General features: G+C 40.0%; 1 pseudogene; it reads right to left on the bottom strand.

Moving 5' to 3' along the window:
* Positions 1-1265: 1265 nt before the first annotated feature.
* Positions 1266-26892, bottom strand: part of LOC130977898 (pentatricopeptide repeat-containing protein At2g15690, mitochondrial-like) — a 65721-nt pseudogene continuing 40094 nt past the window's right edge.

The raw sequence follows: 26892 nt of genomic DNA, 5'->3' as shown, positions 1-26892 counted from the left end.
ATTGAAACTTGAGGTACAGCAGAGCTCCACACCCTTAATCTATGGTGTGCAGAAACTCCACCGTTGAAAATACATAAGTGAAAAGTTCAGGCATGGCCGAATGGCCAGCCCCCAAAGCGTGATCAAAAGACCGAATGATCAAAGACTAAACATTCAAAAGATTAAACTGTCAAAAGATGTCTAATACAATAGTAAATTATCCTATTTATACTAGACTAGCTACTAGGGTTTACATGAGTAAGTAATTGATGCATAAATCCACTTTCGGGGCCCACTTGGTGTATGCTTGGGCTGAGCTTGATCTATCCACGAGTTGAGGCTTCTCTTGGAGTTGAACTCCAAGTTATAACGTGTTTTGGGCGTTCAACTCCGGATCATGACGTGTTTCTGGCGTTTAACTCCAGACAGCAGCATGTACTTGGCGTTCAACGCCAATTTACGTCATCAATTTCCGAATAAAGTATGGACTATTATATATTGCTGGAAAGCTCTGGATGTCTACTTTCCAACGCCGTTGAGAGCGTGCATTTGGAGTTCTGTAGCTCCAGAAAATCCATTTTGAGTGCAGGGAGGTCAGATTCCAACAGCATCAGCAGTCCTTTTGTCAGCCTTTTTCAGAATTTTGCTCAAGTCCCTCAATTTCAGCCAGTAATTACCTGAAATTATAGAAAAACACACAAACTCATAGTAAAGTCCAGAAATGTGAATTTAACATAAAAACTAATGAAAACATCCCTAAAATTAGCTTGAACTTACTAAAAACTACCTAAAAATAATGCCAAAAGCGTATAAATTATCCGCTCATCACAACACCAAACTTAAATTGTTGCTGAATAAATGACCATTTGTACCCATGAGAGATGAAAACGCTGACATTTGTACCCATGATAGCTCGAAACTAACCTTGTACCCATGAGAGATGCTGTCCGTGTGACAAAAGTGCCCCGCCTTGGATTTGAGCTTGGTTCGTGCCTTTCCGAACCTACGTGGCACTCCCAAACCCTCCCCCCAATCTGAGCCAACCTCCCACCATCATCATCTTCATCTTCTTCACCGTCACCATCTTCATCTTCTTCACCATCACCATCACCATCACCATAACCTCCATAACCTCCATCACCATCACCTCAACACCGCCACAGCCACCTCCCTTCACCACAACCTCCGGCGACAACCCACACCGCCGCGCCCTTTTTTCTTCTTCTTCCCCTCTTCTCACCTCCACTAAGCCCAGAAACCACAGCGCCAGCTCCTCCTCTGGCCACTCAAACCCTTCGCTGAAATGGCTTACTCTCAATGAACTCCTCAGCTTCATTCAACTGACCGGCATTACCCAGAATGTTAATGACCTCCATGTAATGCTCCATGGTGGGAACAATTCCATACTCCTTCATTGATTCAAAGTGTAATAATCTTCCTCTACAGCTTCTTCCCTTACACATGCAGCCAAAACCAATGCAAAAATTTCACTCTCAGGCCGTATCCCTGCCTCCTTCATCTCCTAAAAAACCAACAAAGCATCATCACCAGCTCTATTTTCAGTGTATCCAATGATCATCAAGTGCCAAGAACTCATGTTTCTCTCTGGCATTCGATCAAACACCTTGAGTGCAATATTCATGTTACCACATTTTTCATACATTCCAATCAACCTATTGTTCAATTCAACCTCCCCTCGAAACCTCGATCTTCTCAAGAACTCATGAACCATTTTCCCATACTCAAGCGACCTTGTACCCTTGCACAAATTCAACATGGCGAGAAAAACACCATAATCAGCAACAGAACCTTGACCCATGAGTTCCAAAGCTTCAGCAAGTTTTGTCGGTTCTGGTCGATCATATTATGAGTATTATCAAGTTTGAGTTTTGGTTCTCTGGGGAGATTCTCCTTCCATGAAGTTTGGGTCTTTTGAGCGAAACGACCTGTGGGGGTGGCGTTTTTACGGCGGGGTTGGACCTTGTTGCTGTTGGTGGGGGGGGGGGGTCTTGGAATCGGGAACGGCGTAGGAGCATAGAGGAGTGGAAGGGAGAGAGCAATTGGAGGGCTTCGGAGGAGAAAAGTGTGGGAATTTGGAATGGGATGAGATGACGGTGTTTAATTTGCGGGGAACGGTCCCAGTGACGCCATTGATGAGTGGAGTTTGAGCTCCATGAGTTCTAATTTTGGAGGCTGTGTGGAACAATTGCAGAAAAATAATTTTCCATCCCCTGCGTTTTTTCCTGAGTTCTGTTTCTTTCATTGTATTGTTTTTAGTTCATTTTGCTTAATTTGGTTAGTTAGAAATGTATGTTAGTGGATTTAGGTGTGTTTTGATTCATGGTGTTTGAAAATTTTGCTGTTTTGGTGGAGAGGAAGAGCTGGCGCTGTGGTTTCTGGCGGAGGTGAGAAGAGGGGAAGAAGAAGAGAAAGGGGCGCGGCGGTGTGGGTTGTTGCCGGAGGTTGTGGTGAAGGGAGGTGGTTGTGGCGGTGCTGAGGTGATGGTGATGGAGGTTATGGAGGTTATGGTGATAGTGATGGTGAAGAAGATGAAGATGGTGATGGTGAAGAAGATGAAGATGATGATGATGGGAGGTTGGGAGTGCCACGTAGGTTCGGAAAGGCACGAACCAAGCTCAAATCCAAGGCGGGGCACTTTTGTCACACGGACAGCATCTCTCATGGGTACAAGTCTAGTTTCCGGCTATCATGGGTACGAATGTCAGCGTTTTCATCTCTCATGGGTAGAAATGGTCATTTATTCAATTGTTGCTTGTTCCCAAGCAACTGAAAATCAATTAGGATAAAAAGAAGAGAATATACTATAAATTCCAAAATATCAATGAATATTAATTCTAATTAGATGAGCGGGACTTGTAGCTTTTTGCTTCTGAACAGTTTTGGCATCTCACTTTTTCCTTTGAAGTTTAGAACGATTGGCTTCTCTAGGAATTTAGAATTTCGGATAGTGTTATTGACTTTCCTAGTTAAGTATGTTGATTCTTGAACACAGCTACTTATGAGTCTTGGCCGTGGCCCTAAGCACTTTGTTTTCCAGTATTACCACCGGATACATAAATGCCACAGACACATAACTGGGCGAACCTTTTCAGATTGTGACTCAGCTTTGCTAGAGTCCCCAGTTAGTGGTGTCTAGAGCTCTTAAGCACACTCTTTTGCTTTGGATCCTTTTTACCCTTGCCTTTTGGTTTTAAGGGCTATTGACTTTTTCTGCTTGCTTTTTTCTTTTTCTTTCTATATTTTTCGCCAAAATTTTTTTTGCAAGCTTTTGTTTTTCACTGCTTTTTCTTGCTTCAAGAATCAATTTCATGATTTTTCAGATCATCAATAACATTTCTCTTTGTTCATCATTCTTTCAAGAGCCAATAGTTTTAACATTCATAAACAACAAGATCAAAAGACATATGCACTGTTCAATCATTCATTCAGAAAACAAAAAGTATTGTCACCACATCAATATAATTAAACTAAATTCAAGGATAGATTTGAAATTCAGGTATTTCTTGTTCCTTTTAATTAAAACATTTTTCTTTTAAGAGAGGTGAAGGATTAATGGATTTTATTCATAGCTTTAAGACATAGTTACTACATACTAATGATCATGAAGTAGAGACACAAAACATAAATAAACATGACATAGAAACTGAAAAACAGAAAGAAATAAGAACAAGGAATGAATCCACCTTAGTGGCGTCTTCTTCTTGAAGGACCAACAATGTCATTAAGTTCTTCTATGTCCCTTCCTTGCCTTTGTTGCTCCTCCCTCATTGCTCTTTGATCTTCTCTTATTTCATGGAGAATGATGGAGTGCTCATGATGTTCCACCCTTAATTGTTCCACATTATGGCTCAAATCTTCTAAGGAAGTGTTGAGTTGTTCCCAATAGTTGTTGGGTGGAAAGTGCATCCCTTGAGGCATCTCAGGAATTTTTTGATGATGAGCTTCCTCATGCATCTCTTGAGAACCGTGAAGGGTCTCTCTTGCTTGCTCCATCCTCTTCTTGGTGATGGGCTTATCCTCTTCAATGGAGATGTCTCCTTCTATGATAACTCCAGCTGAGTAACATAGATGGCAAATAAGGTGAGGAAAAGCTAGCCTTGCCATGGTGGAGGGCTTTTCGGCTATTTTGTAGAATTCATTGGAGATGACTTCATGAACTTCTACTTCCTCTCCAATCATGATGGCCCGATCCACAGTAACTTCAGATCGGTTGCTAGTGGGAATGATGGAGCGTTGAATGAACTCCAACCATCCTCTAGCCATAGGCTTGAGGTCCAGTCTTCTTAGTTGAACTGGCTTGCCTTTGGAGTCTCTCTTCCATTGAGCTCCATCCACACATATGTCCGTAAGGACTTGGTCCAACCTTTGATTAAAGTTGACCCTTCTAGTGTAGGGGCGTTCATCTCCTTGCATTATGGGCAAGTGGAACGCCAACCTCACATTCTCCGGACTAAAATCTAAGTATTTCCCCGAACCATTGTGAGATAATTCTTTGGACTCGGGTTCATACTTTGATCATGGTTCCTTGTGATCCATGCATTGGCATAGAACTCTTAAACCATTATGATTCTGACTTGTTGCATGGGGTTGGTTAGGACTTCCCAACCTCTTCTTCGGATTTCATGTTGGATCTCCGGATACTCATTTTTCTTGAGCTTGAAAGGGACCTCAGGGATCACCTTCTTCTTTGCCACAACATCATAGAAGTGGTCTTGATGGCTCTTGGAGATGAATCTTTCCATCTCCCATGACTCGGAGGTGGAAGCTTTTGTCTTCCCTTTTCCTTTTCTAGAGGATTCTCCGGCCTTAGGTGCCATTGATGGTAATGGAAAAACAAAAAGCTTATGCTTTTACCACACCAAACTTAAAATATTGCTCGCCCTCGAGCAAGAGAAGAAAGAAGAGAAGAAGAAGAAGAAAATGGAGGAGAGTGAGGGGAGATGGATTCGGCCAAGGTATAGTAGAGGGGGTAGTGTTGTGTGAAAATGAAGTAGAATGGAATGGTATATATAGGGAGAGGGGAGAGGGTAGGTTCGGCCATTTAGGGTGGAATTGGGTGGGAAAATGTTTTTGAATTTTGAAGGTAGGTGGGGTTTATGGGGAAGTGTGGATGGATGTGGGTGGTGAATAGGTGATTGGGAAGAGAGATTGAGGTGATTGGTGAAGGATTTTTGAGAAGTGTGACATGGGGAAGAGTAAACTAGGATTAGGAGGTAAGGTGGGAATATAGTAGGTGGGGATCCTGTGGGGTCCATAGATCCTGAGGTGATCCTGTGGGGTCCACAGATCCTGAGGTGTCAAGGAATTCCATCCCTGCACCAAATAGGCATGTAAAATGCCTTTGCATACCATTCTGGCGTTTAAACGCCGAGTGGTGCACGTTCTGGGCGTTCAACGCCCAGATGTAACATGTTTCTGGCGTTGAACGCCAGTTTCATGCTTGTTACTGGCGTTCAGCGCCAGATTTTCCTATAGGCACATTTCTGGCGTTCAAACGCCAGAATGTTGCTTGTTTCTGGCGTTCAGCGCCAGATTCATGCTCTGTTCTGGCGTTGAACGCCAGCCAGATGCTTCTTACTGGCGTTGAACGCCAGTCTGTGCTTTCTTCAGGGTGTGATTTTTCTTCTGCTATTTTTGATTCTGTTTTTAATTTTTATATTTTTTTCGTGACTCCACATGGTCATGTACCTAATAAAACACAAAATAACAATAAAATAAAATAAAATAAAAATTAGATAAATAAAATTGGGTTGCCTCCCAACAAGCGCTTCTTTAATGTCAATAGCTTGACAGTGGGCTCTCATGGAGCCACAAAGGTGATCAGGTCAATGTTGTATAGTCCCAACACCAAACTTAGAGTTTGGATTTGAATATGGGGCCTTAACACCAAACTTAGAGTTTGGTTGTGGCCTCTCAACACCAAACTTAGAGTTTGACTGTGGGGGCTCTTCTTGACTCTGAACTGAGAGAAGCTCTTCATGCTTACTCTCTTTTGTCACAGAGGGATGGCCATGTGCCTTAAACACAAGGTAGTCCCCATTCAATTGAAGGACTAATTCACCTCTGTTGACATCTATCACAGCTCCTGCTGTAGCTAGGAAAGGTCTTCCAATGATGATACATTCATCCTCTTCTTTCCTAGTGTCTAAGATTATGAAATCAGCAGGGATGTAAAGGCCTTCAACCTTTACTAACAAGTCCTCTACTATTCCATAAGCTTGTCTCAATGACTTGTTTGCCAATTGTAATGAGAATAAGGCAGGTTGTACCTCAATGATCCCCAGCTTCTCCATTACAGAGAGTGGCATAAGATTTATCCCTGACCCCAGATCACATAGAGCTTTTTCAAAGGTCATGGTGCCTATGGTACAAGGTATTAAGAACTTGCCAGGATCTTGTCTCTTTTGAAGTAAAATTTGCTGAATCCAGGTATCTAGTTCATTAATGAGCAAGGGAGGTTCAGTTTCCCAAGTCTCATTACCAAACAACTTGGCATTCAGCTTCATGATAGCTCCTAAATATTGAGCAAATTGCTCTCCAGTCACATCTTCATCCTCTTCAGAGGAAGAATAGTCTTCAGAGCTCATGAATGGCAGAAGGAGATTCAATGGAATCTCTATGGTCTCTATATGAGCCTCAGATTCCTTTGGATCCTTAATAGAAAACTTCTTCTTGCTTGAGGGACGTCCCAGGAGGTCTTCCTCACTAGGATTTTTGTCCTCCTCCTCCCTTGTGCATTCGGCCATATTGATTATATCAATGGCCTTGCACTATCCTTTTGGATTCTCTTCTGTATTGCTTGGGAGAATACTGGGAGGAGTTTCAATGACTTTCTTACTCAGTTGGCCCACTTGTGCCTCCAGATTTCTGATGGAGGATCTTGTTTCACTCATGAAACTGAAAGTGGCCTTTGACAGATCAGAGACTAGATTGGCTAAATTAGAAGTGTTTTGTTTAGAATTCTCTGTCTGTTGCTGAGAAGATGATGGAAAAGGCTTGCTATTGCTCAGCCTATTGCGTCCACCATTGTTAAAGCCTTGTTGAGGCTTTTGTTGATCCTTCCATGAGAAATTTGGATGATTTTTCCATGATGAATTATAGGTGTTTCCATAAGGTTCACCCATGTAATTGACCTCTGCCATTGCAGGGTTCTCAGGATCATAAGCTTCTTCAGAAGCTGCCTCTTTAGTACTGTTGGATGCATTTTGCCATCCATTCAGATTTTGAGAGATCATGTTGACTTGCTGAGTCAACACTTTGTTCTGAGCCAATATGGCATTCAGAGCATCAATTTCAAGAACTCCCTTCCTTTGAGGTATCCCATTATTCACGGAATTCCTCTCAGAAGTGTACATGAATTGGTTGTTTGCAACCATATCAATGAGTTCTTGAGCCTCTTCAGGTGTTTTCTTTAGGTGAATAGATCCACCTGCAGAATGGTCCAATGACATTTTCAAAAATTCAGATAGACCATAATAGAATATATCTAATATGGTCCATTCTGAATACATGTCAGATGGACATCTTTTGGTCAGCTGCTTGTATCTTTCCCAAGCTTCATAGAGGGATTCACCATCTTTTTGTTTGAAGGTTTGAACATCCACTCTCAGCTTGCTCAGCTTTTGAGGAGGAAAGAATTTATCCAAGAAGGCTGTGACCAGCTTATCCCAGGAGTCCAAGCTATCCTTAGGTTGTGAATCCAACCATATTCTAGCTCTGTCTCTTACAGCAAAAGGGAAAAGCATGAGTCTGTAGACTTCAGGATCAACTCCATTCGTCTTTACAGTCTCACAGATCTGCAAGAACTCAGTTAAAAACTGATAAGGATCTTCAGATGGAAGTCCATAAAACTTGCAGTTTTGTTGCATTAAGGCAACTAGCTGAGGTTTCAGCTCAAAGTTGTTGGCTCCAATGGCAGGAATGGAGATGCTTCTTCCATCAAATTTGGACGTTGGCTTTGTGAAGTCACCAAGCATTCTCCTTGCATTATTATTATTTTCGGCTGCCATCTCCTTCTCTAGTTCTAATGTTTCTGAAAGGTTACCTTTAGATTGTTGTAACTTAGCTTCTCTTAATTTTCTCTTCAGAGTCCTTTCAGGTTCTGGATCAATTTCAACAAGAGTGCCTTTATCCTTGTTCCTGCTCATATGAAAGAGAAGAAAACAAGAAAAGAAAGAGGAATCCTCTATGTCACAGTATAGAGATTCCTTTATGTTAGTAGAAAAAGAAAGGGAAGAAGAGTGAAGAAGAATGAATAGTCTGTATAAAGAATAAGGATAGGGGAGGTGAAGAGAAGTGTTAGTAAATAAATAATTAAATAGAAGAAAAGAAGAGGAAGAGAATTCGAAAATAATTTTAAAAAGGGGTTAGTGATTTTCGAAAATTAGAGATAAAATGTAATTAAAATTAAAATTTAAAACAAAATGAGTTTTTGAAAAAGAGATGAGATATTAGAGAGGGAAAAGTAGTTATATGGTTTTGAAAAAGATAAGAAACAAACAAAAAGTCAAATAGTTAGTTGAAAAAGATATTAAAATCAAATTTTAAAAAGATAAGAAGATAAGAAGTTAGATAAGATATTTTAAAATCAAATTTTGAAAAAGATAAATTTTGAAAAAGATAAGATATAAAAGATAAGATAAGATATGTTTGAAAAAGATTTAATTTTTAAATTAAAATTAACTACTAACAAGAAACTAAAAGATAAGATTCTAGAACTTAAAGATTGAACCTTTCTTAACAAGCAAGTAACAAACTTCAAATTTTTGAATCAATCACATTAATTGTTAGCTAATTTTCGAAAATTTGATATAAAGATAAGAAAAAGGTTTTGAAAATATTTTGAAAAAAGATTTTTGAAATTTTCGAAAAATAGAAAAAATTGAAAAGGATATAATTTTTGAAAAAGATTTTGAAAAGATAAGATTTTTAAAATTGAAAATTTGACTTGACTTGTAAGAAACAACTAATTTTGAAAATTTTTGACTAAGTCAACTCAAATTTTCGAAAATTATGAGAAAAATAAGGAAAAGATATTTTTTGATTTTTGAATATTTTAATTATGAGAGAGAAAAACACAAACATGGCCCAAAACATGAAAATTTTGGATCAAAACACTTAATGCATGCAAGAACACTATGAATGTCAAGATGAACACCAAGAACACTTTGAAGATCATGATGAACATCAAGAACATATTTTTGAAAAATTTTTGATGCAAAGAAAACATGCAAGACACCAAACTTAGAAATCTTTAATGCATGGACTCTAACAAACGAAAAATGCACATGAAAAACAACAAACAACACAAAACAAGAAAACATCAAGAACAAACAAGAAGACTTACCAAGAACAACTTGAAGATCATGAAGAACACCATGAATGCATGAATTTTCGAAAAATGCAAGAAAAAATTTTAAAAGCATGCAATTGACACCAAACTTAAAAATTGACCCAAGACTCAAACAAGAACACAAAATATTTTTTATTTTTATGATTTTATGATTTTTTTGGATTTTTATTAATTTTTTTCGAAAATATTTTTGGAAAAACGAAAAAGAAAAGAAAAATTTTGAAAAAGTTTTTGAAAAGAAAATTATCTAATTTGAGCAACAAGATGAACCGTCAGTTGTCCATACTCGAACAATCCCCGGCAACGGCGCCAAAAACTTGGTGGACGAAATTGTGACCCTCTTTGTATTTGCATGAGATTTATTTAATGGCTATTGGCTATGTGTGGACACAACTCCGTTCAACTTAACCAGCAAGTGTACTGGGTCATCCAAGTAATACCTTACGTGAGTAAGGGTCGATCCCACAGAGATTGTTGGTATGAAGCAAGCTATGGTCACCTTGTAAATCTTAGTTAGGCAGATTAAATGGTTATGGGTTTCGAAAATTAATAATAAATAGAAAATAAAAAGGGATAGAAAATACTTATGTAAATCAATAGTGAGAATTTCAGATAGGCGTGTGGAGATGCTAGAATCCTTTCGAATCTCTACTTTCTTACTACTTTCATCCAATCCTTCTTACTCCTTTCCATGGCAAGCTGTATGTAGGGCATCACCATCATCAATGGCTACTTTTAATCCTCTCGGGAAAATGGTCCTATGCGCTGTCATTGCACGGCTAATCGTCTGGAGGCATCACCCTTGTTGATAGCTACATCCCATCCTCTCAGTGAAAATGGTCCAAATGCTCTGTCATAGCACGGCTAATCATCTGTCGGTTCTCAATCAGGTTGGAGTAGAATCTCTTGATTCTTTCGCGTTTGTCATCACGCCCAGCCTTCAGGAGTTTGAAGCTCGTCACAGTCATTCAATACCGGAATCCTACTCGGAATACCACAGACAAGGTTAGACTTTCCGGATTCCCGGGATCCTACTCGGAATACCACAGACAAGGTTAGACTTTCCGGATCCCCATGAATACCGCCATCTATCTAGCTTATACCGCGAAGATTCTATTGGGGAATCTAAGAGATATGCGCCCGGCCTAGAGTAGAACGGAAGTGGTTGTCAGTCACGCGCGTTCATAGGTGAGAATGATGATGAGTGTCACGGATCATCACATTCATCAAAGTGTTGTGCAACATATATCTTGGAATAAGAATAAAAGAGAATTGAATAGAAAGTAATAGTAATTGTATTGAAACTTGAGGTACAGCAGAGCTCCACACCCTTAATCTATGGTGTGCAGAAACTCCACCGTTGAAAATACATAAGTGAAAAGTTCAGGCATGGCCGAATGGCCAGCCCCCAAAGCGTGATCAAAAGACCGAATGATCAAAGACTAAACATTCAAAAGATTAAACTGTCAAAAGATGTCTAATACAATAGTAAATTATCCTATTTATACTAGACTAGCTACTAGGGTTTACATGAGTAAGTAATTGATGCATAAATCCACTTTCGGGGCCCACTTGGTGTATGCTTGGGCTGAGCTTGATCTATCCACGAGTTGAGGCTTCTCTTGGAGTTGAACTCCAAGTTATAACGTGTTTTGGGCGTTCAACTCCGGATCATGACGTGTTTCTGGCGTTTAACTCCAGACAGCAGCATGTACTTGGCGTTCAACGCCAATTTACGTCATCAATTTCCGAATAAAGTATGGACTATTATATATTGCTGGAAAGCTCTGGATGTCTACTTTCCAACGCCGTTGAGAGCGTGCATTTGGAGTTCTGTAGCTCCAGAAAATCCATTTTGAGTGCAGGGAGGTCAGATTCCAACAGCATCAGCAGTCCTTTTGTCAGCCTTTTTCAGAATTTTGCTCAAGTCCCTCAATTTCAGCCAGTAATTACCTGAAATTATAGAAAAACACACAAACTCATAGTAAAGTCCAGAAATGTGAATTTAACATAAAAACTAATGAAAACATCCCTAAAAGTAGCTTGAACTTACTAAAAACTACCTAAAAATAATGCCAAAAGCGTATAAATTATCCGCTCATCACAACACCAAACTTAAATTGTTGCTTGTTTCCAAGCAACTTGGTGTACGAATTTGTGATTCGCACAACTAACCAGCAAGTGCACTGGGTCGTCCAAGTAATACCTTACGTGAGTAAGGGTCGATCCCACGGAGATTATTGGCTTGAAACAATCAATGTTATTTTATTAATCTTAGTCAGGAGGCTGATGAAGTTATTGGGATTTATTTGTAAAAGGTCAAACTACAAACTACTTAAAATTGTAAGTTAAAATAATAGGGAATGATAGAGTTACTTGTTTATAAAGGATTGTGGAATATGTTGGGGTTTTGGAGATGCTTTGTCCTTTGACTTCAACTCTTCCTTGAAATCCTCTTCTCACACGCAGGTTCCTTCCATGGCAAGCTCTCTGTAGGGTGTCACCGTTGTCAATGGCTACCTCCCATCCTCTCAGTGAAAACGTTCCTATGCTCTGTCACAGCACGGCTAATCATCTGTCGGTTCTCAATCAGGTTGGAATAGAATCCCTTGATTCTTTTGCGTCTGTCACTAACGCCCAGCCCTCAGGAGTTTGAAGCACGTCACAGTCATTCAATCCCAGAATCCTACTCGGAATACCACAGACAAGGTTTAGACTTTCCGGATTCTCATGAATGCCGCCATCAATCCAGCTTATACCACGAAGATTCTGATTAGGGAAGCTAAGAGACATTCATTCAATCTGATGTAGAACGGAGGTGGTTGTCAGGCACACGTTCATGGGTTGAGGAAGGTGATGAGTGTCACGGATCATCACCTTCGTCACAATTAAGCGCGAATAAACATCTTAGATAAGAACAAGCGTGTTTGAATGGAAAACAAAGGAATTGTATTAAATCATTGAGACGCTGCAGAGCTCCTCACCCCCAACAATGGAGTTTAGAGACTCATGCCGTCACAAAGTATGTAATTCAGATCTGAAAATATCATGAGGTACAAGAAATGTCTGTAAAAGTTGTTTAAATAGTAAACTAGTAACCTAGGTTTACAGAAAATGAATAAACTAAGATAATTGGTGCAGAAATCCACTTCTGGGGCCCACTTGGTGTGTGCTGGGGCTGAGACTAATGCTTTCCACGTGTGGAGGCCTTTCCTGGCGTCAAACTCCGGGTTATGACGTGTTTTGGGCGTTCAACTCCGGATCATGACGTTTTTCTGGCGTTTAACTCCAGACAGCAGCATGAACTTGGCGTTTAACGCCAAGTTACGTCGTCTATCCTTGCGCAAAGTATGGACTATTATATATTGCTGGAAAGCCCTGGATGTCTACTTTCCAACGCCGTTGAGAGCGCGCCAATTGGACTCCTGTAGCTCCAGAAAATCCATTTCGAGTGCAGGGAGGTCAAGATCCAGCAGCATCAGCAGTCCTTTTTCAGCCTAAGTCAGATTTTTGCTCAGCTCCCTCAATTTCAGCCAGAAAATACCTGAAATCACAGAAAAACACACAAACTCATAGTAAAGTCCAGAAATATGATTTTTGCCTAAAAACTAATATTATTTTACTAAAAACTAACTGAAACATGCTAAAATCTACATGAAATTACCCCCAAAAAGCGTATAAAATATCCGCTCATCACAACACCAAACTTAAACTGTTGCTTGTCCTCAAGCAACTAGATAAATAAAATAGGTTTTAACAGAAATAAAGAAGTAATAATATTCTCGAGTTTTAAATGAAGCTCAGATTCTTATTAGATGAGCGGGGCTTGTAGCTTTTTGCCTCTGAACAGTTTTGGCATCTCCCTGTATTTTTAAATTTTCAGAATGATTGGCATCCTTAGGAACTCAGAATTCAGATAGTATTATTGACTCTCCTAGTGTAGTATGTTGATTCTTGAACACAGTTATTCTATGAGTCTTGGCCGTGGCCCTAAGCACTTTGTCTTCCAGTATTACTACCGGATACATAAATGCCACAGACACATAACTGGGTGAACCTTTTCAGATTATGACTCAGCTTTGCTAGAGTCCCCAGTCAGTGGTGTCCAGAGCTCTTAAGCACACTCTTTTGCTTTGGATCACGACTTTAACCACTCAGTCTCAAGCTTTTCACTTGGACCTTCATGACACAAGCACATAGTTAGGGACAGCTTGTTTTAGCCGCTTAGGCCTGGATTTTATTTCCTTGGGCCCTCCTATCCATTGATGCTCAAAGCCTTGGATCCTTTTTACTCTTGGCTAGTGCCCATGGCTTGTGAATATTGTGTTTTTTTTTTTTTTGCTTCAAGAATCAATTCTCTGATTTTTCAGATCATCAATAATATTTTTCGTGTTCCTCATCCTTTCAGGAGCCAATATTCATCAAATTCAAAGTACAATTTATGCACTGTTCAAGCATTCATTCAGAGAACAAAAAGTATTGCCACCACATATAATTAATTATAAATTTTATTATTAAGAACTCGAAAAAAATATAGATTACTTCTTTATTTTAAAAATCTACTACTTTATTCCTGCCTAATGATGATGAGAAAAATAAATTATAGCTTAATTGGAAATAAAATCAAAATAGATATACTAATTACTACTAAATATCTCCTAAGGTGAATTTCAATAAAAAAAACGCTATCACTAAATTAAAGCAGGAAAATTGGAACTCAGCAACCTGTTGTTTTGAGTAGTAGATGTTCTTTTAATCTGTGGAGCACTTTTCAGGGATTAATTTTTGGCGCTTCAGCTCCCTTAGATCACGCCCTTGCTCCTCCTGTTCCTTGAGCAGTTTGCAAATCATGCTACTTTGATTATTCTGTTCTTCCTTTATTTGATCCATAGCTTCTTGCAATCTGGAAATAGAAGCCTCAAGATGTTCCCAATATTCGAATTGGGGCAGTTCTGGGAGGGCTTCTTGTGCTCTCCTCTTGGTTGAATCATCTTGTTGCTGTTGTCTGACCATTGATATTCCAGTAATGGGCTTTTCAATTAGGATATATTCAGTTATTCCCATCTTCACTCCAGCATCTTTGCAAAGCGTAGAAATTAGGCTTGGATAAGCCAATTTGGCGTCCTTAGAATTCTTGTTTGCAATTTTATATAGCTCACATGAGATCAGCTGATGGACTTCCACTTCTTTTCCCAGCATGATGCAGTGAATCATGACAGCTCTTTTGATAGTAACTTCAGAACGGTTGCTGGTGGGTAATATGGAACGACTAATAAAATCCAGCCAGCCTCTAGCTACTGGTTTTAGATCTTCTCTTTTGAGTTGAACTGGGGTGCCAGTTGTACTGGTAGTCCACTTGGCTCCAGGGACGCATATATCTTCCAAGATCTTGTCCAATCCTTTATTGACCCTCATCATTCTCCTATTAAAGGAGTCTGGGTCATCCTTCAGTTGAGGAATCTTGAAAATCTCCCTGATCTTGTCAGCATTGGTATGAATGATCTTTTCTCTGACTACGGTCTTATGGTCAAAGAGAGCCGCTCCAATGATTCTTTGCCTTTCTGTCTGCCATAGATTAGCATAGAATTCCTGAACCATGTTCCTTCCCACTTTCGTTTCAGGATTGGCCAGAATTTCCCAATTCCTGTTTCGAATCTGCTCTTGGATCTCCGGATATTCATCTTCTTTCAGATCAAATCTGACTTCCGGGATCACTGATCTGTGACTCATTATCTTGTAGTAATGGTCTGAATATTCTTTGGTTAAGAACTTCCCTTGATTCCAAAGTGGCTTTGGATTGCTTTCTTTCTTGCCTCTTGGGTTGGGCTGTTTCCCTTTAGGAGCCATGATCAAGAGACACAATAGTTTTTGTGATCACGGGTAAAACACACCAAACTTAGAGCTTTGCTTGTCCTCAAGCAAAAGAGAAGAAAGAAGAGGGATAGGATGAGAGCAATGTGGAATGGTGATGATGAGGAGGGCGCCGAATACAATATATAGGGAGGGGGGTGGGTAATTTTCGAAAAATAAGAAAGAGATAAGATAGAAGATATGATTTTAAAAGATATGATAAGAAAAAGATATAATTTTAAAAGAGAAAGATATGAATAATAATTTGAAAAGATAAATCTGAAATTTTTAATTTTGAAAAAGATTTTAAAAAGAAAATTGAGTTTTGAAAACAAATTTTTAAAAGAGTTGGATTGGATTGGAAAACCATTTGGTTTTATAAATTAAGATACATTTGATATTTTTGAAAAAGAGATTTTAAAAATTTGGATTTTTAGAACACTAATTTGGATTGAGGGGTGATGATTTAAAATATGTTTATGCAAGAAATCATGGTTTGAAACATAAAAAATAAAAAAAATTTGGATTAAAAACGAAATTGTACCTCCTCCCACCATCCTGGCGTTAAACGCCCACATGGTGCATGGTTTGGGCGTTTAACGCCCAATTGTTGCTTCTCCTGGGCGTTCAACGCCCATTTGGTGCTTCTTTCTGGCGTTGAACGCCAGGAAGTCCTTCTTTACTGGGCGTTTTTCTAAACGCCCAGAATGCTAGCAGATTGGCGTTAAACGCCCAGAAGGTGCATCTTTCTGGCGTTTAACGCCCAGAAGATGCTCCTTTCTGGCGTTTAACGCCCAGATAGCTACCCTTACTGGCGTTAAACGCCCAGTGGGTGCTTCTTTTGGGCGTTTAACGCCCAAAGTATTTCTTACTGGCTTTTTCACGCCAGTGAGCTTCCAAATTTCCCTGTAACTCTGTGACTTCAACCAATTGCTAATTCACCTTTGACGATACTTGGACTTAAACCTGTAAAGAAAAGAAAATTTATTTAATTAGTAATTAAACTTTGTAAATGGCTGGGTTGCCTCCCAGCAAGCGCTTCTTTAATGTCCTTAGCTGGACTATCACCGATCTTCAATGTAATCTCAGTCTTGAGCATTCTTGCTCGAAATTATCTTCAAGATAGTGTTTAACTCTTTGTCCATTGACAATGAACTTTTTGTTAGAGTCACTATCCTGAAGTTCTATGTATCCATATGGTGATACACTTGTGATTACATATGGACCTCTCCACCGGGATTTTAACTTCCCAGGGAATAATCTGAGCCTAGAGTTGAATAGCAGAACTTTCTGTCCTGGTTTAAAGACTCTGGATGACAATTTCTTATCATGCCATCTCTTTGCTTTTTCCTTGTAAATTTTCGCATTTTCAAAAGCATTGAGTCTAAATTCCTCTAGCTCATTTAACTGGAGTAATCGTTTTTCTCCAGCTAACTTGGCATCAAGGTTTAGGAATCTGGTTGCCCAGTAGGCCTTGTGTTCCAGTTCCACTGGCAAGTGACATGCCTTTCCATACACAAGCTGGTATGGAGAGGTCCCTATAGGGGTCTTAAATGCTGTTCTGTATGCCCACAGAGCATCATCCAAGCTTCTTGCCCAATCCTTTCTACGGTTAATTACAGTCCGTTCCAGGATTCTTTTAAGTTCTCTATTTGAGACTTCAGCCTGCCCATTAGTTTGTGGGTGATATGGAGTAGCCACCCTGTGGTTGACTCCATAACGTACTAGAGCAGCGTAGAGCTGTTTATTACAGAAATGAGTGCCCCCATCACTGATTAACACTCTAGGGATACCAAATCTGCTGAAGATATGTTTCTGGAGGAATTTTAACACTGTTTTAGTGTCATTAGTGGGTGTTGCAATAGCCTCCACCCATTTGGATACATAATCCACTGCCACCAAAATATAGGTGTTTGAGTATGATGGTGGGAAAGGTCCCATGAAGTCAATGCCCCATACATCAAACAACTCAATCTCCAAGATTCCTTGTTGAGGCATGGCATAACTGTGAGGCAGGTTACCTGATCTTTGGCAACTATCACAGTTAAGCACAAATGCTCGGGAGTCTTTATAGAGAGTAGGCCAGTAGAAGCCACTTTGGAGGACTCTTGTGGCTGTTCGTTCACTTCCAAAATGTCCTCCATACTGTGATCCATGACAATGCCAAAGGATCTTCTGTGCTTCCTCTTTAGGTACACATCTACGGATTACTCCGTCCGCACATCTCTTGAAGAGATATGGTTCATCCCAAAGATAGTACTTTGCATCTGTGATTAATTTCTTTGATTGCACCCTACTGTACTCTTTGGGTATGAATCTCACTGCCTTGTAGTTTGCAATGTCTGCAAACCATGGCACTTCCTGGACGGCCAGCAGTTGCTCATCCGGAAAGGTTTCAGAAATTTCAGTGAGAGGGAGGGACGCCCCTTCCACTGGTTCTATTCGGGACAGGTGGTCTGCTACTTGATTCTCCGTCCCTTTTCTGTCTCTTATTTCTATATCAAACTCTTGCAGAAGCAACACCCATCTTATAAGTCTGGGTTTTGAATCCTGCTTTGTGAGTAGATATTTAAGAGCAGCATGATCAGTGTACACAATCACCTTTGATCCTACTAAATAGGATCTAAATTTATCAATGGCGTAAACCACTGCAAGTAGCTCTTTTTCTGTGGTTGTGTAATTCTTCTGTGCGTCATTTAGAACACGGCTGGCATAGTAGATGACGTGCAGAAGCTTGTCATGCCTTTGTCCCAACACTGCACCAATGGCATGGTCACTGGCATCACACATTAATTCAAATGGTAATGTCCAGTCTGGTGCAGAGATTATTGGTGCTGAGACCAATTTAGCTTTCAGGGTCTCAAATGCATGCAGACACTCTTTATCAAAGATAAATGGTGTGTCAGCAGCTAGCAGGTTGCTTAGAGGCTTGGCGATTTTTGAAAAATCCTTTATAAACCTCCTATAGAATCCTGCATGCCCCAGAAAACTTCTGATTGCCTTAACATTGGTGGGTGGTGGTAATTTTTCAATTACTTCTACCTTGGCTTGATCCACCTCTATTCCCTTGTTCGAAATTTTGTGCCCAAGGACAATTCCTTCAGTCACCATAAAGTGACATTTTTCCCAGTTTAAAACCAGGTTAGTCTCTTGGCATCTTTTCAGAACAAGTGCTAAATGGTTAAGGCAGGAGCTGAATGAGTCTCCAAATACTGAAAAGTCATCCATGAAGACTTCCAAAAATTTTTCCACCATATCAGAGAAAATGGAGAGCATGCACCTCTGAAAGGTTGCAGGTGCATTGCACAGGCCAAATGGCATCCTTCTGTATGCAAATACTCCAGATGGGCATGTGAACGCCGTTTTCTCCTGATCCTGGGGATCTACTGCAATTTGGTTATAACCTGAATATCCATCTAGGAAGCAGTAGTATTCATGACCTGCTAGTCTTTCTAGCATCTGGTCTATGAATGGTAAAGGAAAATGATCCTTTCTGGTGGCTGTATTGAGCCTTCTATAATCAATGCACATACGCCACCTGTAACTGTTCTTGTAGGAACCAGTTCATTTTTTCATTATGAATCACTGTCATGCCACCTTTCTTAGGGACAACTTGGACAGGGCTCACCCAGGGGCTGTCAGAAATAGGATAAATAATCCCAGCCTCTAGTAATTTAGTGACCTCTTTCTGCACACTTCTTTCATAGCTGGATTCAGCCGCCTTTGTGGTTGAACCACTGGCTTGGCGTCATCCTCCAGCAAGATTTTGTGCATGCATCTGGCTGGGCTAATGCCCTTAAGATCACTAATGGACCACCAAGAGCTGTCTTGTGCGTCCTTAGCACTTGAATTAGTGCTTCCTCTTCCTGTGGCTCTAAGGTAGAGCTTATAATTACAGGAAAGGTATCACCTTCTCCCAGAAATGCATATTTCAGGGATGGTGGTAATGGTTTGAGTTCGGGTTTTGGAGGTTTCTCCTCTTCTTGAGGGATTTTCAGAGGTTCTATTATCTTCTCTGACTCCTCCAAATCAGGCTGAACATCTTTAAAGATGTCCTCTAGCTCTGATTCCAAACTCTCAGCCATATTGACCTCTCTTACCAGAGAATCAATAATATCAACACTCATGCAGTCATTATGGGTGTCTGGATGTTGCATTGCTTTGACAACATTCAACTTGAACTCCTCCTCATTGACTCTCAAGGTTACTTCCCCTTTTGGACATCAATGAGGGTTCGGCCAGTTGCTAGGAAAGGTCTTCCTAGAATGAGAGTTGCACTCTTGTGCTCCTCCATTTCCAGCACCACAAAGTCAGTAGGGAAGGCGAATGGCCCAACCTTGACAATCATGTCCTCAATCACGCCTGATGGGTACTTAATGGAGCCATCAGCAAGTTGAAGACATATCCTGGTTGGTTTAATTTCTTCAGTTAAACCAAGCTTTCTGATAGTAGATGCAGGTATTAAGTTGATACTTGCCCCAAGATCACATAAAGCTTGCTTGGTGCAATTACCCTCTAATGTGCATGGTATCATAAAGCTCCCAGGATCTTTAAGCTTCTCAGGTAAGCTTTTCAGAATGACTACACTGCATTCTTCAGTGAGGTAAACCTTTTCAGTTTCCCTCCAATCCTTCTTATGACTTAAGATTTCTTTCATGAACTTAGCATAAGAAGGTATTTGCTCAAGTGCTTCTGCAAACAGAATCTTTATTTCAAGAGTCCTGAGATAGTCTGCAAAGCGGGCAAACTGCTTATCCTGTTCCGCTTGACGGAGTTTTTGAGGATAAGGCATTTTGGCTTTGTATTCCTCAACCTTAGTTGCTGCAGGTTTATTACCTCCAGAAGTGGGTTGGGAAGTCTTTTTAGAAGGGTTATCATCAGCACTCGTAGGTGACTTATCCCCCACTGGCAATTGAGTGCCAGAGGTGGGAGATGGAGTGGCGTTAGACGCCATCTCCTTGTTGGTTACTGGCGTTTGAGCGCCAGAACCATGTCCCTTTTGGGCGTTCAACGCCAGATCCGTGCTTGTTTCTGGCATTGAACGCCAGGAATTAGCATGGTCTGGGCGTTCAGCGCCAGCTTTATTCCTTTCTGGGCTCTGATTGTCCTCAGAGGGATTTTGAGTATCCTCTTGTTCATTTCTTGGTTTCCTGCTGCTTTGAAGTGAGGTATTTAATGTTTTCCCACTTCTTAATTGAACTGCTTGGCATTCTTCTGCTATTTGTTTTGACAGTTGTTTTTCTGTCTGCTTTAATTGTACTTCCATGTTCCTGTTAGCCATTCTTGTTTCCTGTAATATTTCCTTGAATTCGGCTAGTTGCTGAGTTAGAAAATCTAATTGCTGATTGAATTCATTAGCCTGATCCACTGGACTGAGTTCTGCAGTTACTGTTTTAGCTTCTTCCTTCATAGAGGATTCACTGCTTAGGTACAGATGCTGATTTCTAGCAACTGTATCAATAAGCTCTGAGCTTCAATTGTTTTCTCATATGTATAGATCCACCAGCTGAGTGGTCTAGAGAAATCTGAGCTTTTTCTGTAAGCCCATAGTAGAAGATGTCTAATTGCACCCATTCTGAAAACATTCAGAGGGGCATTTTCTAGCATCTCTCTGTATCTCTCCCAAGCATCATAAAGAGATTCATTATCTCCTTGTTTGAAGCCTTGGATGTTTAGCCTTAGCTGTGTCATCCGTTTGGGAGGGAAATAGTGATTCAGGAATTTTTCTGACAGCTGTTTCCATGTTTTTATGCTGCTTTTAGGCTGGTTATTTAACCACCTCTTAGCTTGATCTTTTACAGCAAATGGAAACAGTAATAATCTGTAGACATCCTGATCTACTTCCTTATCATGTACTGTATCAGCAATTTGCAGAAATTGTGCCAGAAACTCTGTAGGTTCTTCATGTGGAAGACCAGAATACTGGCAGTTTTGCTGTACCATGATAATGAGCTGAGGATTTAGCTCAAAGCTACTAACTCCAATGGAGGGTATACAGATACTACTCCCATATGAAGCAGTAGTGGGGTTAGCATATGACCCCAGAGTCCTCTTGGACTGTTCATTCCCACTTGCTTCCATATTGAATACAAGTTGAGAATTTATATGTTGAGAATTAATTATTTTATAAAAATTAAAATTTTTATAAAACGAAATAAATAAATGAAAGTGAAAATATTTTGAAATTGAAAATTGAATTTTTTAATATAAAGTTTTCGAAAAAAAAATAGTTCAAAATTAGTTAGAAAAATAAATTTTTTTTTTTGAATTTTGAATTTTATGATGAAAGAGAAAAACTCACAAAAGACACAAGACTTAAAATTTTTAGATCTAATGCTCCTTAATTTTCGAAAATTTTTGGAGGGAAAACACCAAGGAACACCAAACTTAAAAATTTTAAGATCAAGACACAAGAAAAACTCAAGAACACTTTGAAGATTCACAAGAACACCAAGAACACAAGAAAGAACACCAAACTTAAAATTTTAGAAAATCAAGACAAGTTTCGAAAATTAAAGAAAGATTAACAAGAAAACACCAAACTTAAAGTTTGGCACAAGATTAAATTAAGAAAATTAGCAAGAAATTTTTGAAAAGAAACTATCCTATCAAAATTTAATGACTCTGTAACAACAAAAATAAATTATTCCTAATCTAAGAAATAAAATAAGCCTTCAATTGTTCAAACTCAATAATCCCGGCAACGGCGCCAAAAACTTGGTGTACGAATTTGTGATTCGCACAACACCAGCAAGTGCACTGGTCGTCCAAGTAATACCTTACGTGAGTAAGGGTCGATCCACGGAGATTATTGGCTTGAAACAATCAATGTTATTTATTAATCTAGTCAGGAGGCTGATGAAGTTATGGGATTTATTTGTAAAAGGTCAAACTACAAACTACTTAAAATTGTAAGTTAAAATAATAGGGAATGATAGAGTTACTTGTTTATAAAGGATTATGGAATTGTTGGGGTTTGGAGATGCTTTGTCCTTTGACTTCAACTCTTCCTTGAAATCCTCTTCTCACACGCAGGTTCCTTCCATGGCAAGCTCTCTGTAGGGTGTCACCGTTGTCAATGGCTACCTCCCATCTCTCAGTGAAAACGTTCCTATGCTCTGTCACAGCACGGCTAATCATCTGTCGGTTCTCAATCAGGTTGGAATAGAATCCTTGATTCTTTGCGTCTGTCACTAACGCCCAGCCCTCAGGAGTTTGAAGTACGTCACAGTCATTCAATCCCAGAATCCTACTCGGAATACCACAGACAAGGTTTAGACTTTCCGGATTCTCATGAATGCCGCCATCAATCCAGCTTTACCACGAAGATTCTGATTAGGGAAGCCAAGAGACATTCATTCAATCTGATGTAGAACGGAGGTGGTTGTCAGGCACAAGTTCATGGGTTGAGGAAGGTGATGAGTGTCACGGATCATCACCTTCGTCACAATTAAGCGCGAATAAACATATAGATAAGAACAAGGTGTTTGAATGGAAAACAAAGGAATTGTATTAAATCATGAGACGCTGCAGAGTCCTCCCCCCAACAATGGAGTTTAGAGACTCATGCCGTCACAAAGTATGTAATTCAGATCTGAAAATATCATGAGGTACAAGAAATGTCTGTAAAAGTTGTTTAAATAGTAAACTAGTAACCTAGGTTACAGAAAATGAATAAACTAAGATAATTGGTGCAGAAATCCACTTCTGGGGCCCACTTGGTGTGTGCTGGGGCTGAGACTAATGCTTTTCAAGTGTGGAGGCCTTTCCTGGCGTCAAACTCCGGGTTATGACGTGTTTTGGGCGTTCAACTCGGATCATGACGTTTTTCTGGCGTTTAACTCCAGACAGCAGCATGAACTTGGCGTTTAACGCCAAGTTACGTCGTCTATCCATGCGCAAAGTATGGACTATATATATATTGCTGGAAAGCCTGGATGTCTACTTTCCAACGCCGTTGAGAGCGCGCCAATTGGACTCCTGTAGCTCCAGAAAATCCATTTCGAGTGCAGGGAGGTCAAGATCCAACAGCATCAGCAGTCCTTTTTCAGCCTAAGTCAGATTTTTGCTCAGCTCCCTCAATTTCAGCCAGAAAATACCTGAAATCACAGAAAAACACACAAACTCATAGTAAAGTCCAGAAATATGATTTTTGCCTAAAAACTAATATAATTTTACTAAAAACTAACTAAAACATGCTAAAATCTACATGAAATTACCCCCAAAAAGCGTATAAAATATCCGCTCATCACAACTGAAAATCAATTAGGATAAAAAGAAGAGAATATACTATAAATTCCAAAATATCAATGAATATTAATTCTAATTAGATGAGCGGGACTTGTAGCTTTTTGCTTCTGAACAGTTTTGGCATCTCACTTTTTCCTTTGAAGTTTAGAACGATTGGCTTCTCTAGGAATTTAGAATTTCGGATAGTGTTATTGACTTTCCTAGTTAAGTATGTGATTCTTGAACACAGCTACTATGAGTTGGCCGTGGCCTAAGCACTTTGTTTTCCAGTATTACCACCGGATACATAAATGCCACAGACACATAACTGGGCGAACCTTTCAGATGTGACTCAGCTTTGCTAGAGTCCCCAGTTAGTGGTGTCTAGAGCTCTTAAGCACACTCTTTTGCTTTGGATCCTTTTTACCCTTGCCTTTTGGTTTTAAGGGCTATTGACTTTTTCTGCTGCTTTTTTCTTTTTCTTTCTATATTTTTCGCCAAAATGTTTTTTGCAAGCTTTTGTTTTTCACTGCTTTTCTTGCTTCAAGAATCAATTTCATGATTTTTCAGATCATCAATAACATTTCTCTTTGTTCATCATTCTTCAAGAGCCAATAGTTTTAACATTCATAAACAACAAGATCAAAAGACATATGCATGTTCATCATTCATTCAGAAAACAAAAAGTATTGTCACCACATCAATATATTAAACTAAATTCAAGGATAGATTGAAATTCAGGTATTTCTTGTTCCTTTTAATTAAAACATTTTCTTTAAGAGAGGTGAAGGATTAATGGATTTTATTCATAGCTTTAAGACATAGTTACTACATACTAATGATCATGAAGTAGAGACACAAAACATAAATAAACATGACATAGAAAACTGAAAACAGAAAGAAATAAGAACAAGGAATGAATCCACCTTAGTGGCGTCTTCTTCTTGAAGGACCAACAATGTCATTAAGTTCTTCTATGTCCCTTCCTTGCCTTTGTTGCTCCTCCCTCATTGCTCTTTGATCTTCTCTTATTTCATGGAGAATGATGGAGTGCTCATGATGTTCCACCTTAATTGTTCCACATTGTGGCTCAAATCTTCTAAGGAAGTGTGAGTTCCCAATAGTTGTTGGGTGGAAAGTGCATCCCTTGAGGAATCTCAGGAATTTTTTGATGATGAGCTTCCTCATGCATCTCTTGAGAACCGTGAAGGGTCTCTTGCTTGCTCCATCCTTCTGGTGATGGGCTTATCCTCTTCAATGGAGATGTCTCTTCTATGATAACTCCAGCTGAGTAACATAGATGGCAAATAAAGGTGAGGAAAAGCTAGCCTTGCCATGGTGGAGGGCTTTTCGGCTATTTTGTAGAATTCATTGGAGATGACTTCATGAACTTCTACTTCCTCTCCAATCATGATGCTATGAATCATGATGGCCGATCCACAGTAACTTCAGATCGGTTGCTAGTGGGAATGATGGAGCGTTGAATGAACTCCAACCATCCTCTAGCCATAGGCTTGAGGTCCAGTCTTCTTAGTTGAACGGCTTGCCTTTGGAGTCTCTCTTCCATTGAGCTCATCCACACATATGTCCGTAAGGACTTGGTCCAACCTTGATTAAAGTTGACCCTTCTAGTGTAGGGGCGTTCATCTCCTTGCATTATGGGCAAGTGGAACGCCAACCTCACATTCTCGGACTAAAATCTAAGTATTTTCCCGAACCATTGTGAGATAATCTTTGGATCGGGTTCATACTTTGATCATGGTTCTTGTCCATGCATTGGCATAGAACTCTTAAACCATTAAGATTCGACTTGTTGCATGGGTTGGTTGGGACTTCCCAACCTCTTCTTCGGATTCATGTTGGATCTCGGATACTCATTTTTTGAGCTGAAAGGGACCTCAGGGATCACTTCTTCTTTGCCACAACATCATAGAAGTGGTCTTGATGGCTCTTGGAGATGAATCTTTCCATCTCCCATGACTCGGAGGTGGAAGCTTTTGTCTTCCCTTTCCTTTTCTAGAGGATTCTCCGGCCTTAGGTGCCATTGATGGTAATGGAAAAACAAAAAGCTTATGCTTTTACCACACCAAACTTAAATATGCTCGCCTCGAGCAAGAGAAGAAAGAAGAGAGAAGAAGAAGAAAATGGAGGAGAGTGAGGGGAGATGGATTCGGCCAAGGTATAGTAGAGGGGGTAGTGTTGTGTGAAAATGAAGTAAATGGAATGGTAATATAAGGAGAGGGGAGAGGGTAGGTTCGGCCATTAGGGTGGGATTGGGTGGGAAAATGTTTTTGAATTTTGAAGGTAGGTGGGGTTTATGGGGAAGAGTGGGATGTGGGTGGTGAATAGGTGATTGGGAAGAGAGATGAGGTGATTGGTGAAGGGTTTTGAGAAGTGTGACATGGGGAAGAGTAAACTAGGATTAGGAGGTAAGGTGGGAATATAGTAGGTGGGGATCCTGTGGGGTCCATAGATCCTGAGGTGATCTGTGGGGTCCACATATCCTGAGGTGTCAAGGAATTCCATCCCTGCACCAAATAGGAAGTAAAAGCCTTTGCATACCATTCTGCGTTTAAACGCCGAGTGGTGCACGTTTCTGGGCGTTCAACGCCCAGATGTAACATGTTTCTGGCGTTGAACGCCAGTTTCATGCTTTACTGGCGTTCAGCGCCAGCTTTTCCTATAGGCACATTCTGGCGTTCAAACGCCAGAATGTTGCTTGTTTCTGGCGTTCAGCGCCAGATCATGCTCTGTTCTGGGTTGAACGCCAGCAGATGCTTCTACTGGAGTTGAACGCCAGTCTGTGCTTTCTTCAGGGTTGATTTTTTCTTATGCTGTTTTTGATTCTGTTTTTAATTTTTATATTTTTTTCGTGACTCCACATGGTCATGTACCTAATAAAACACAAAATAACAATAAAATAAAATAAAATAAAAATTAGATAAATAAAATTGGGTTGCCTCCCAACAAGCGCTTCTTTAATGTCAATAGCTTGACATTGGACTCTCATGGAGCCACAAAGGTGATCAGGTCAATGTTGTATAGTCCCAACACCAAACTTAGAGTTTGGATTTGGATATGGGGTCTTAACACCAAACTTAGAGTTTGGTTGTGGCCTCTCAACACTAAACTTAGAGTTTGACTGTGGGGGCTCTTCTTGACTCTGAACTGAGAGAAGCTCTTCATGCTTACTCTCTTTTGTCACAGAGGGATGGCCATGTGCCTTAAACACAAGGTAGTCCCCATTCAATTGAAGGACTAATTCACCTCTGTTGACATCTATCACAGCTCCTGCTGTAGCTAGGAAAGGTCTTCCAATGATGATACATTCATCCTCTTCCTTCCTAGTGTCTAAGATTATGAAATCAGCAGGGATGTAAAGGCCTTCAACCTTTACTAACAAGTCCTCTACTATTCCATAGTGTCTCAATGACTTGTTTGCCAATTGTAATGAGAATAAG

This window comes from Arachis stenosperma, chromosome 1, assembly GCF_014773155.1.
Source record: "Arachis stenosperma cultivar V10309 chromosome 1, arast.V10309.gnm1.PFL2, whole genome shotgun sequence".
NCBI lineage: Eukaryota > Viridiplantae > Streptophyta > Magnoliopsida > Fabales > Fabaceae > Arachis > Arachis stenosperma.
Note: the sequence above shows the minus strand (reverse complement) of the source record. Positions and strands in the feature narration are given on the sequence as shown.